Source organism: Eublepharis macularius, chromosome 6 (genome assembly GCF_028583425.1).
Source record: "Eublepharis macularius isolate TG4126 chromosome 6, MPM_Emac_v1.0, whole genome shotgun sequence".
In the NCBI taxonomy this organism is placed as follows: domain Eukaryota; kingdom Metazoa; phylum Chordata; class Lepidosauria; order Squamata; family Eublepharidae; genus Eublepharis; species Eublepharis macularius.
Genome location: NC_072795.1, coordinates 70924483 through 70936745, shown reverse-complemented (window position 1 = coordinate 70936745; position 12263 = coordinate 70924483).

Genomic DNA, 12263 nt, shown 5'->3' with positions numbered 1-12263 from the left:
AATTATGGATGTTCACAGAATCAATGTCACCAAACTGCATTTAGAGTTCAGTGGAAAATGTTGCAAAACAAAACAATTCACCTAGCATAACACTAGCATTTTTACATGTTAGTGCCACATGTTCCTCTAATACAAAAGATGCGCATGTATGAAATATATCCATATGATGCTCTAGGCCGTAAAGTCAAATCCTATGTTGTTCCAACAATATCTGTAGTAGTTAGATACTGTATGAGTTGATTGAATTGTATGTTTTTTTCTCATGCTAGAATTAAAGACTAAGCATGCATTCACACTCTGACAGTGATTCTGAGAGCCAAGCTACAAGTGACGCCCGACACAGGTTGGACACTTGTCAGCTTCCCTCAAGTTTTGATGGGAAATGTAGGCGTCCTGGTCTTACAGCTTGGCTCTCCATTACAGCTGCAAGACCAGGACGCCTACATTTCCCATCAAAACTTGAAGGAAGCTGACAAGTGTCCAACCTGTGTCAGGTGTCACTTGTAGCTTGGCTCTCAAAGTGGACGGTACTGTCCCCTGGGGCACCTAGGGGGTGCTAAGAGGCAAGGGGGTGGCAGAGGGCACTGAAGGTGGCCCCCTCCAAGCACATTATAGAATCATAGGGTTGGAAGTGACTTGTTCAAATATTGATATATTATATTGCTCCAAATTCAGAGGTAAGTCCAGTAACAGATAAGTAGTAATGTCTTTACTTCCCTTGTACTTATGCTTTTCTTTACAGATTCTTCACTCATATTTTTGTCACTGGTCAGAATGATTTAATTTAATTTATTAGATTTATACTCCGCCCTCCCCACATCAGTGGGCTCAGGGTGGATATGACCCACTGATCTACAAGGAGAGTATTGCTACAACCAGTGTTCCCAACTGTTGCATGAATAAGTCCAGGATTAGATGTCCATAATGTCCAACAGGCTGCTAGCTCCAATCCTGTTTTGGGTTATCTTTCTCAAGAACGTCATGGATACACAATAATTATCTTATGTTACACAAGCACAAAAAGGTAACAATAACCTCTAGTCCTATATCTAATATATAACATCAGCAAACTCCATAGTAAACTGTTACTTACAACACTGTATTCTGTATTTTCTCTTACAGTGTCTCACATAGTGAACGGCATATATTCAGTCAGGGTGTGGTAAGCTCTGTAATACCCATTCTATATCTTCAGATGCTTTTAAGAATGCAGCAGTAGCCTTAAAGAGATATATCACCCCAGGCAAGGACTACCAATCTTCAGTGCAAAGCTCTTATCACAGATAGCACGAATAATCAATGGTTAGGTTCAACCCTTTTGGGGCAATGGTATCTAACTCAAAAATCCAAAAACACTCCCATCTCAATAAGTCCCTCTGCAAATCACTAGACCTGTTGGATTTCACTACCTGAAGTACTGAATATCAAAACTCCATTGCTTTACTATGATGGTCCATGAAGTGCTGAACTAAGGGTGCCTCCACTGTTTTAGTTCTTGAAACGTGTTCCTGCACACGTCTTCATTGCTCTTGTTGTACTACTGATATAGACTCGGGGATATATGCATTCTATTATATAATAACTCCAGTAGTGCTGCACGTCAAAAAATCATGCAGTCTGATAGCATTATGGTGCATAAACACCTTGTGTTTATGTACTATCCCTATGCCAATCTTAGGCTGTAATTCCCTTCCTCCGTAATGTGTTCTGGTATTGCCATGTTGTGCACCATTTCCCTCGCAGGAAAAGACTAAGGAAAAGTAGGAATTGAGCAGTTCTGCCCTCTCTTCATCGCTTGTTACAATTTTACTTTCCTATCCCTGCAATATGCCTACCACGTCCTTGCTCTTTTTCTTACTTTGAACATAAGCAAAGAACCCTTTTTGGTTGTTTTTAGCATCTCTTGCTAGCCTAAGCTCATACTGTAAAGGTAAAGGTAGTCCCCTGTGCAAGCACCAAGTCACTGACCCATGGGGGACGTCACATCACATTATCTTGGCAGACTTTTTACGGGGCTTTAGCTTTTCTAACACTCCCCCTATGAGCATTGGTTATAAGTTTATGTTCATCCTTGGTTATAAGGCCCTCCTTCCATTTCTTAAATGAGATGTTTTTTTTATTTCTCAACTTGTTAGAAAGCTGTTTATGGAGCCACCTTGGCTTTTTTAGGCTCGTCCCACTTTTCCTTCTCATAGGAATTCTGTCTTCAATATTTCACCTTTAAGAAACTCCCAACCCTCTTGAACTCCCTTCTCCTTAAGTATTTTTGACCATGGGATTCTACCCAGCATAACTTTCAGTTTCTTAACGTATTATGTCTGACTACATACAGCTTTTCACTTCCCCAAGACTGTAAATTCCAAAATTACATGGGCACTGCTACCCAAGGTGCCTACTACTTTTACTTCATCAACTAGTTTGTCCCTGTTGGTAAGAATCAAGTCCAAGATAGCAGAACCCCTTGTTTCCCTCTCCACTTTCTGAAAAATGATGTTGTCAGCAAGACAAGTCAGGAATTTATTTGACCTTTCATTTTTAGCAGTTATACTTCCAACAGATATTTGGATAATTGAAATCTCCCTTAACCTCTGTGTCCTGTCTCTTTGAGAACTTTGTAATTTCTTCTAGGAGCATCTCATCCAAGTCCTCTGCCTAGCTTGGTGGTCTATAGCAGACCCCCACCATAATATCACTGTTATTTGTTACGCCTTTTATTTTTACTCAGAGACTCTTAACTGGACTTCCATGCTCAGATACATATATTTCCTCACAAGCATATACCTACTTTACATTCATTGTTAGCTTATTTATGATTGACCAGGCTAGAACTTTGAACAAAACACCTTCCTTGCTTCAAGTTTCTGCCTCTGCATGGTGCAGAAATCTTGTGGAATCTTCTTTGGAATTTTGGAGCTAAACACATCACCTGAATTTTAATTAGACCAGTATATCAAATTTTAAAAAACTATCATCAATTTTGAATTTTATTTTTGTTATCTTCCTTAGTGGGTCGTGCAAACTGCTATTTTGAATTTTTTTTTTTAGGTTAGGGTTGGGGGCACTGAAGATGAGTTTATGAAACCAAGAGGGCAGAGGCCCCAAAAAGTTTGAGAACCACTGTTCTAAGATTAAGCTAAAACCAGTTTTTCTTTAAACAGAGATGTAATGCAAATGTGACACCAACACTGACGATTATGTACATTTGATTTTTAGTTGCAAATAACATCAGAGCATTCCAAATTTGATATTGGATATCCTGTGTTAAAATACCCACCCAATGGGAAATCAGAACCTCTTTCTGTCTTCAAGGGAATGAGCATATTTACTAGGTCATTACAATTTTTTATATTGTTGAACTTTCTTTGCTACATGGCTGCTTTTGATTTGCTCTCTAATAATCTTTGTGGGATTTCAGATGGATCATTGTAGGCCTATGCAGCTGTACTCAGTAAAAAAATGTTGTTGATGACTCAACAATGCTTGTTTTTTTCCTGAGCATCTAATTTATTGAGGGGCTGATATTGAGCAAGATTTTTTTTTCCTGAGGATCAACAGTGACTTTCTCAAACTTCCTAATCAATAGCTTCTACAGAGTCCCTTAAATGCTATTGTCTGGTTCAGGGACCATGAAGCAAAAGTGAAAATGAGCTTAGCAGGAAGAAGCACAAATCTATTGATCTGTTATCTTTCAAGACTTTGTTATTTATTGCTTTCCATGCCCCCAATTCTAAGCTTTATAGGCCACAATTTTTTAAAAGATAGCTTCTCTTTCATTCTAAGAAAAGCTCCAGTGTGAGAATGATGGGCTGCTTGCAGATAAAATCAGTGTCACTTAAATAAGACCGCTCTCTCACATCAAAAATCCTGTGTGTCTTATGCACCTTGGGACATCACGAGATTTCCCCTTCACATTCACAGTGTGCACCAATTTCCCTGTATACAAGTTGGTTGAATCCAAAACCATTTGAGTAATAAAATAAGCTGAATTGAAGGTTTCAGAAGATTTACCTTATTTTGAAATATTATAATGGTCTGGACTGTCTGAAAAAGATCCACATGTACAAGGAAGAAGCAATTTGTGTCATTCTCCCTCTGCTGTAGCAGTCCTTCACCTCTTCCCTCATGATTCTCCAGAGGAAACTTCATTCCCCAGAATCAGGATTTCAGGGGGCATATAAGCTGCAGTGGGGAAGTCAGATTTCCATGCACAGATTTTAAACAGGATCAGACTCAACCGCTCTGAACTTGAATGTTTTTCTACCCTCTCTTAAACTAGCATTCATAGTTATCAGCTGATATGTGCAACTTATTGAAATCCCAGACTGTTCAGAGTTAGGGCCAAACTAGACTTTCTGTTTTTTGGCAAGTTGCATCTGGGTTCCCCTGAACCAGTTTGCATTCCCTTAGTTCAGGGGTGGGCAAATTGCGGCCCGCGGGCCACATGCGGCCCGCTACAGAGTTTTTTGTGGCCCACCAAGACAGTCAGAAAAATCCGCCTTGAACCCAGATTCCCTTCCCATGCGCGACTGAAGATTCGTCTCGTATTTTCCACTAGGACGGCTACGTCAATACGCATGCACAGTGTAGATACGCGCTTTTCCGGTTGATCTGGTTAATTTCAATTTTGTCTTTGCAACAGTAAAACAATAAATAAATTGAATAAAACTACCACTATTTTATTTAATTTATATTTATTTATTTTTATGATACCTTTTCTGAAATGCAAAGTTAACTAATGAATGCAATCATTTTAAAAGGTGCGGCCCTCCGCTAACCTCCGCTCCCACAAAGTGGCCCCCGAGCCAAAACAATTGCCCACCCCTGCCTTAGTTACACAGCTGCTGCAGGGAATGTCATTTCAAAGATCAGAGGGCACCTTCGCAACCTATGTGCTATGTGCTGGCTGGGGGCCAATTGAATGATAACCAGACACTTCTCGTTTGATTGAAATGGCCACAACTTTATTGATTACAACCCTTTGGAGCATTGGCAAGGCATAGGATAGTGGATCTCCAGCATCAAAAGGCTCTTCGCTGTTTGATGCATTGTTTCCCAGCCATGATCCTGACAACTGCAGGATGGCACGTGATGTTCCAGCAACAACAACTGCTGGGCGGCCCTTGCCACTCCTTTTGACCAGAGGAGTGAGCCACCTCTTATGCACTGCTCGCCCCTCTTGGATCTGGCCCAATGCCTCAAAACCACCAAACCACTTAAAGTTGTGACTGGCCACACCAGCTGCCCCAAACCAAAGGATGAGTGGGAGGGGAAGCGTCCGGCTCCTGCCATAGATGGTTGGGAATGGTGCCAACCATACATCTGCATACAGAAGAGGGTCTCCTGGCGGGGTCTGTTTCTTCTGTCACTGACCTTCACCTCACCCCCAGCCTAGCCCTCAGTTGCAACACAGACCGCAATGAGTCTGCGAGCTTCTTTTGTTGGCTTGTAACTATGCTGTGGGAGATGGGGCCCCTGCTTTCCCCCATCATTCTGTTTTCAAAAGCTGGAGTGGACCACAGCAGGGAATTATTCAGATAATTTTGGAGTAGACTGTGGAGTATTTCAATCATGTGCTACTCCAAAGTTATGTAAGATATGTAAACATTTAGCCTGGCAGTGTTGCTGCACCTTGCTTTATATATTTTTGGGCCAAAATGCATATACATTTTTGGGCCAAAAGGAGCTGAGCCCCATCATAGTGCTCTACTCATGGAAGCTGAGATAGTTGAACACCACATGGATCTCCTTGTCAACCCTCCCCCCTCCCCCCCAGTCAGCCATAAGAGGCTGGCCTGAGAAACTTTCCTCATCCATTGATGCTACAGGGTGCTTACTAGTTTTTTTTAACACTTACAGCACATAATCTAAACTATTACCTACTATTTGTCATAGCACAGTTCCTCATGGCTCTACACAGTCACACTCCTGGGAAGTATATAACAGGAGAAAAATGTCATCCTGCTGTGTCAGTTTGAGAAATACTAAAAAAAAATGCTGCTTTACTCCAAAGTAACCAACTAATCCCATGAGTCAAAGTGAAATAAAAAGAGCTAAAGCCATAGCAACCCAGAAATACATAGATGTGTCTTTTAAGAGTAAATTTTCCTGCAGAAAAAAATATTATTTATTTACTTTTGACTTTTATTCCGCCCTCCTTGCACAAGCAGGTCCAGGGCAGATTACATCAGGTAAAAAACATTTATAATAACAGCTGCAACATTCCTGGAAAAATGAACATTTATATCCTTTATATTAGCCAAAATTAAACCACGTGATTAGAATCCAGAGCAGAGGCTTAACCAGAGGTCAATGGAAACTGGTTCACAAAAGCTTTCCTCAGTCAATTCCTCTGCCTGAATAGGTGAGTTAACAATTCATTAACAGAGAATTATCACATCACATGACAGTTGTTTTCTCATTGATAGCCATTTCTCTTAGAAGAAAAAAGACTTAAGTTTTTGGGTGCGTTGCGATGGATATTTCCCCACCATTGACCTTTCCCTCATATTTAAGCCTTCTTACAATTCCTGACTATAGACGTGCTTTTATGTTAGATAGATTATATGTTTTACCAACTGCTGACCTTGGGGGAGCACTTTACTAAAAGTCCATATTCTTATCACTAGAGAGGGGCACGATCAGCATTAAGATAGAAAAATACCCACAATAATGGTGTTTGCGTGATCGGGACCCAGCAGATAGGTGCCGTCCATGGCGACCGATCCAGCGTTCGGGGAGGTGGCTTCATCAGGGCTTGATTCGGGCCATTGGGATCTGATCGGGGATGCAGACAATCAGGAGCCAGTAATCTATTCCCAGGGCAAGGGAGCCAGGGGAATGCCTGAGCTGTGTTTGCCCTCCTTCTGTTGCCCTGGAAACCCGAATGGAAGCCCAGCTTTCCTTGATTAGCAGGGCTTCCTTCCAACCACGGAGCAGCAACGCACTCAACAGTTGGGAGAAGAGAGCCAGGGGAGGGAGGGGGAAGGGGGTGTTCTGTAGCCACGGGCACTCCAAATGTTTTTTGCTTTTAAAAAAAACAGGGCTTTGTAGGAGGAATGGCTGTTTTTCTGTCTGTCACTCTCTGTTTTTAACCTGCTTTTAAAACACTGTATTTTGTGGCAAAACCTCATTCACGGCTCTGTGTGTGTGTTTAAAATATGCTTTTGGAAGACTGGCTGCTTGTTTTAAAATCGAGTGGGGAGGAGTGGAGGATTCTGTCCCTGCTTTTTTTAAAAACTGGCTGAAACATGTTGACGGGGTGTCTCTCTCTCTCTATTTGGAAAGGCAGGGACGGGTTAAAAACTTTTTTCCCCCTCTGCTCTAAGTGTGTGTGTGTGTATGTGAATGTTCCCTCCCTGAGGGGAGGCGGCTTGTTGCCGGGTTAAAAACTCCCCCCCTGCTCTAAGTGTGTGTGTGTGTGTGTGTGTGTGTGTACGTACGTCCCCTCCCTGAGGGTAGGTGGCTCATCGCTGGGTTAAAAACTCCCCCCCCTCTGCTCTAAGTGTGTGTGAATGTCCCCTCCCTGAGGGGAGGCGGCTCATCACTGGGTTAAAAACTTTTTTTTCCCTCTGCTCTAAGTGTGTGTGTGAACGTCCCCTCCCTGAGGGGAGGTGGCTCGTTGCCGCCTCCCTGTGCCTGCTGGGCCCGGCGGTCTCTGCCACCACCCACCTTGCCACATAGCTGGGAACAGTGGGGCGCCCCTCCGCTTTGGCCTCCCCGATCTGATCCATGGATCGGAAACAGGAGTTGATCAGTGTGGATCAGTGATTTGGGTTCGTTGCCGGCGTGTATCCACGATCAGCTTGATCGGTAATTTTTTTTGGATCGTGCCCACCTCTACTTATCACTACTGCACATTTGGTATAATACAGTTCATAGAACATCTCAACTTATTCTGTGACTGGTAGACACCATCTAGACACCTCTGGATTGTACCTGTCCTGAGTAAATCCAGCTGCCTCTTGAATCTCACATGCTTTTTTTCTATTGGCAGATATTAACCCAGAAAGAATGTTCTCTGTTACCAGATTCTTAGGACTTTTGTTTTCTTTAAGCCATTATAGAGATTGGTTTTAATCTGTAATGTTTGTTCAAATGTTTATTGCCTTGTATTTTATATTCGTAACTGTATCGTTCTGCTCAAGACCTTTGATGAGAAGAGTATAATAATAAAGGAAAGCTACAATGATAGCCTAGACTGTAAGTATGAAATCTACTTCCTGTAGGTAGTTATAAAATCTAACCTTACACAGTACAAACGAAAGGACTGCTTTAAGTGTGTTTCCAGTTATTTACTTTAATATTTAATAGGATTGTTAACTGTTGTCACCAAATTCTTTCCTGTGCCTTTAACAGCAGCTTGATATCAGCAGCTAATTGTACCTATCCCCATAGTTCTTCACATGCTTATTTCTGCATATTAAGCTGTTGTTAAAAGCATAAATGGAGTCCAGGTTGGCAACCCTAGAATCTCCCTTCTCCTATATTTATTTACTTTCCAAATGGCTGCTGCATCTGCTCATCTCATTCAGATCCCTGTAAGTTAAGCTTATAACAACACAAACAAGGACAAAAGTCTGAACCTGATGAAACATTGCATAAATGACTTTTTGCTTCACAAAAATATATTAATGTGCTTACTAACATAATCTATACAAGAAGTGTGCTCTTCAACTTAAAACATTTCCAGAGCATAAAACTTGGGTGTAAATCAGATCTGAGCATCAAACACTCCCAAAGTACTATTCTTTCTTAAGTTGCAGTGTCTGAATAGCCTCCTTCCCTTGCCAGCACATAGTTTATGGCTTATGTCCACTAAACAGTGAAATTGATTGTTTTATATAATTTTGTGTGTGTTTGTGTGTGCGTGCACGCATGCATGCGCAGGCAATAACTGGGATATCATGAGATTTAAGAAATGTTGGGATATTGATCCTTTGTAGATCTATGCAAAGGATATTGTGATGGCACAGCATCCACATTGACAAAAACCAAAGGCATTGAATTAAATATCACAACATGGAGTGAGCATTTAACCACTGGGAAGCTGGTACCCCAATGGCAAGTCTGTCTCTTACACCATGGGTTTATGGTTACAATGACCTGGTACGACTTCCCCCAAGGTCTAAGCACAACTCAGGTCTACAAACCAAGGCATCAGAACTGCAGAGCCATGGAGGAATTCAGTACTTTGGAAACATGGCTTCAATACCGCCCTGCCCCCCCAACTTTATTACAGAAGAAAAAAGGAGTGTTGGCTGCGTAGGGCACAGATCCCAGCATTGGGTGTCCCACCTACCAGCCGATAACCCACTCACCCCTCAGCCCGCCTGCTGAAGGGGGGACACCATGAGATGACAGTTGAGGGATCCACACTGGACGGAAGCCTCTGTGTGGGTCCCCCATCATCTGGAAGCAGGCATGCCCTGGCAGTCCCTGAGCTGGGCTTACTGCTGCCATGCCTGGTCCAAGATCCCTTATGGGGATCCCCATCTATGGGGAAACAGTGCCTGTAGGCCCTACTTCCCCCCAAGGGATCGGTGCCCAATGCCCAAACTGCCAACCCCAAGTTGTGACAGTTAAACCCTAGATAAAGAGACTGTTCCAAGGAGTCTCATTTTGCAACAAAGGTATACACCAATATGTTTGAAACTAACAATGCCAGCTAACCCTATGCTAAGAGAAGAGAAGTCAAAATCTCCCAATGGATGACATTGTCACTATTGCTGCTGGGGCTGTAGCTGGTGCTGCGGCCACAGCTGCTTTCCCAGCAGTTGCTGGGGCACTGGGTTTTACTGGAGCTGGAATTGCAGCTGGATCTACAGCTGTAAGTATGATGTCAGCATCTGCTATTGCTAATGGTGGAGGAGTGGCTGCTGGAAGCCTCATTGCTACATTGCAGTTCGTTGGTGCTGCAGGTGTGTTAGTGGTTACCAATGTTGCAGGGGCAGCTGGAGGAGCACTGCTGGGTGCCTTGAGTTCCCTATTTTAAGAAAACGGGAAAAGATGGCTCTGGCCTTTGGAAGAGGAGGAGATGCTTTTTATGCTTCAAGATGACACTTTGCCATTAGCTAAGCAAAGCTATCTCCACACAGGGAACTGAATGGTTTGCCTTAGAAATAAGAAGTATACACTACTTATCAATCTCTATTATGTTTTTTCATAGCTTTGAGGATCCATTTTTTCCAGCAAGCTTTTAACTTCAAGTTTTAAAAGGTGTGTCTGTTATGTGAATTTCTGCTGCTTTGAAGCTGTTAGTTTTGTGTGTGTGGAAGAAATTCTCCCTTGCCTTGCTGTATTAATGATGTTTTTAATATAATGTAATCGCTACCATTGTTTTATTTTGTTATGTATATTACTGTGTTGTGCTCCGCTCTGAGCCTGCTTGCGGGGAGAGCGGACTAAAAATATAAATAAATAAAATAAAATAATACAAAACCAATCCTGACTTAAATAGAACATTATAACTGTTGAAACAGGAAAAAAACTGAACAAGAGCGGAGGGTGGGAGGGGATCGCTGCTCCGGAGCCGACTGAAGGGCTCGTGCACCAGCCCCAGCTAGATAGAAAGTGGGAGGACCTGAGGGAAAACTTCTTCCCTCAGGTCCAGCAATGGCTCCCACTTTCAAACACCCAGCCAGCCACACTGATTGGCTGGCTGGGTGAGCTAAACTGCGCGCTCGATTAAGAGCCGCGCGAAGGTAAAGCAGGGGCTGGAAAGGGGAAGGAGACACTCCTGCTCATCCCTTCCCTCGCGAGCCCCACAAACGCCAGGCCCCAGTAAGTCAGGGCCAGGGGCTTATTGTACTTGAGTATTGGGTCTTTAATTACCCACATTCATAATAACATAAAGGAGGCATACCACTTGGCCTGTCTTTCTTTCTCCTCTCTCATTCCACTCCTCTCAACTTTCATGTTGCAAAGTTGATTAGCACTACTCAAAGGACCCCAATATATATAGAAGCAGACCCTGGTTTATATATTAACCTTTTTGGGCTCCTAGACATGCTCTGAGGGATGTCTTTTAGGGCTGAAAGATTTCTTTACTTCATTCATATTCTACTTCCAGAAAATTGTCCTTAGGATTGCTGCCAAAATGACCTAGTCAAAGCTTGCCTTAGCTCAAGAAAAGCAGTAGTTTAGATGAGATATGAAATGAGTAGGCAGATGAATTGTTGCTCTTTGTGATTTTGACACACCTGTGAGAAGTATGAGCCCTCAGTATCCATTATATATCAATTATGAACCCAGAGCAGCTTCCCTTGGCTACTCAAAAAGATGATTATCTGTCTATTACTAAAAAAAAAAAAAATCCCTACGGAAAAATGATGTCATCAGTTATCACCTAGTCTCTAATCTGCCCTTTCTAAGAAAAGTGATTGAGACAGCAATAGCAGGTCTTCTTGGATAACTCAACTGCTCTGGCCCCTTTTCACTCTGGCTTCAGGCTGGGCAACTGAGCAGAAACAGGCCTGCCAGTGTCTGAGTACAGACAAATGCCTTGCCCCTATGTTGCTCCTACTGGATTTATCTGCTGTCTTTGATACTGAAAACCACACCATCTTGTTGAGATGCTTGGAGGCAGTAGTAGCTATCAGGAGACGTGTGCTAGGCTGGTTCAAATTATTCTTCGTGAATGGGGTTCAAAGGGTAACCACTGAATAATAATAATAGCAACAGTGTGCTTATATACCACTCTTCTAGACAGATTAGTGCCTCATTCAGAGTGCTGAACAAAGTCAGTATTATCATTATCCCCACAATACAGCTGGGAGCTGGGGCTGAAAGGAGTGGCTTACCCAAGGCTACCTGCTGGGCTCAGGTCAGTTGTGGAAGTTGAACCAGCAGAGTATTGACTGGGTGTAGACATGGGCACGAACCAGAAAAAACTCAAACCATGGGGTTCGTGGTTTGTGGGGTTTCCACGAACCACGAAGCATGAATGGCAGCCTTTAAACTATCACCTGGCAGGCAGGGGAATCCCCCTTGCCACCTGCAAGCTGCCATTTGAGGGGCAGGAGGGCCCTTTCCTGCCTCCTCTGCTGCCGTGCAGGCATGCAGGGCAGTGGAGGAGGCCTCCACCGTGCCAGCATCAGATGGAAGGTAAGTGGGGGGCTGGGGCTGGGGCTTAGGAGGGGGGTGAGAGGCTGGGGCTGGGGTTGGGGGGCTGGGGGTGGGCCATTTAAAGGGCTCTGCCGCTTGCAAGCATCAGGTCCCTTTAAACTATCAGCTGGCAGTCGGCAAGGGGCGATCCCCCTGCCACC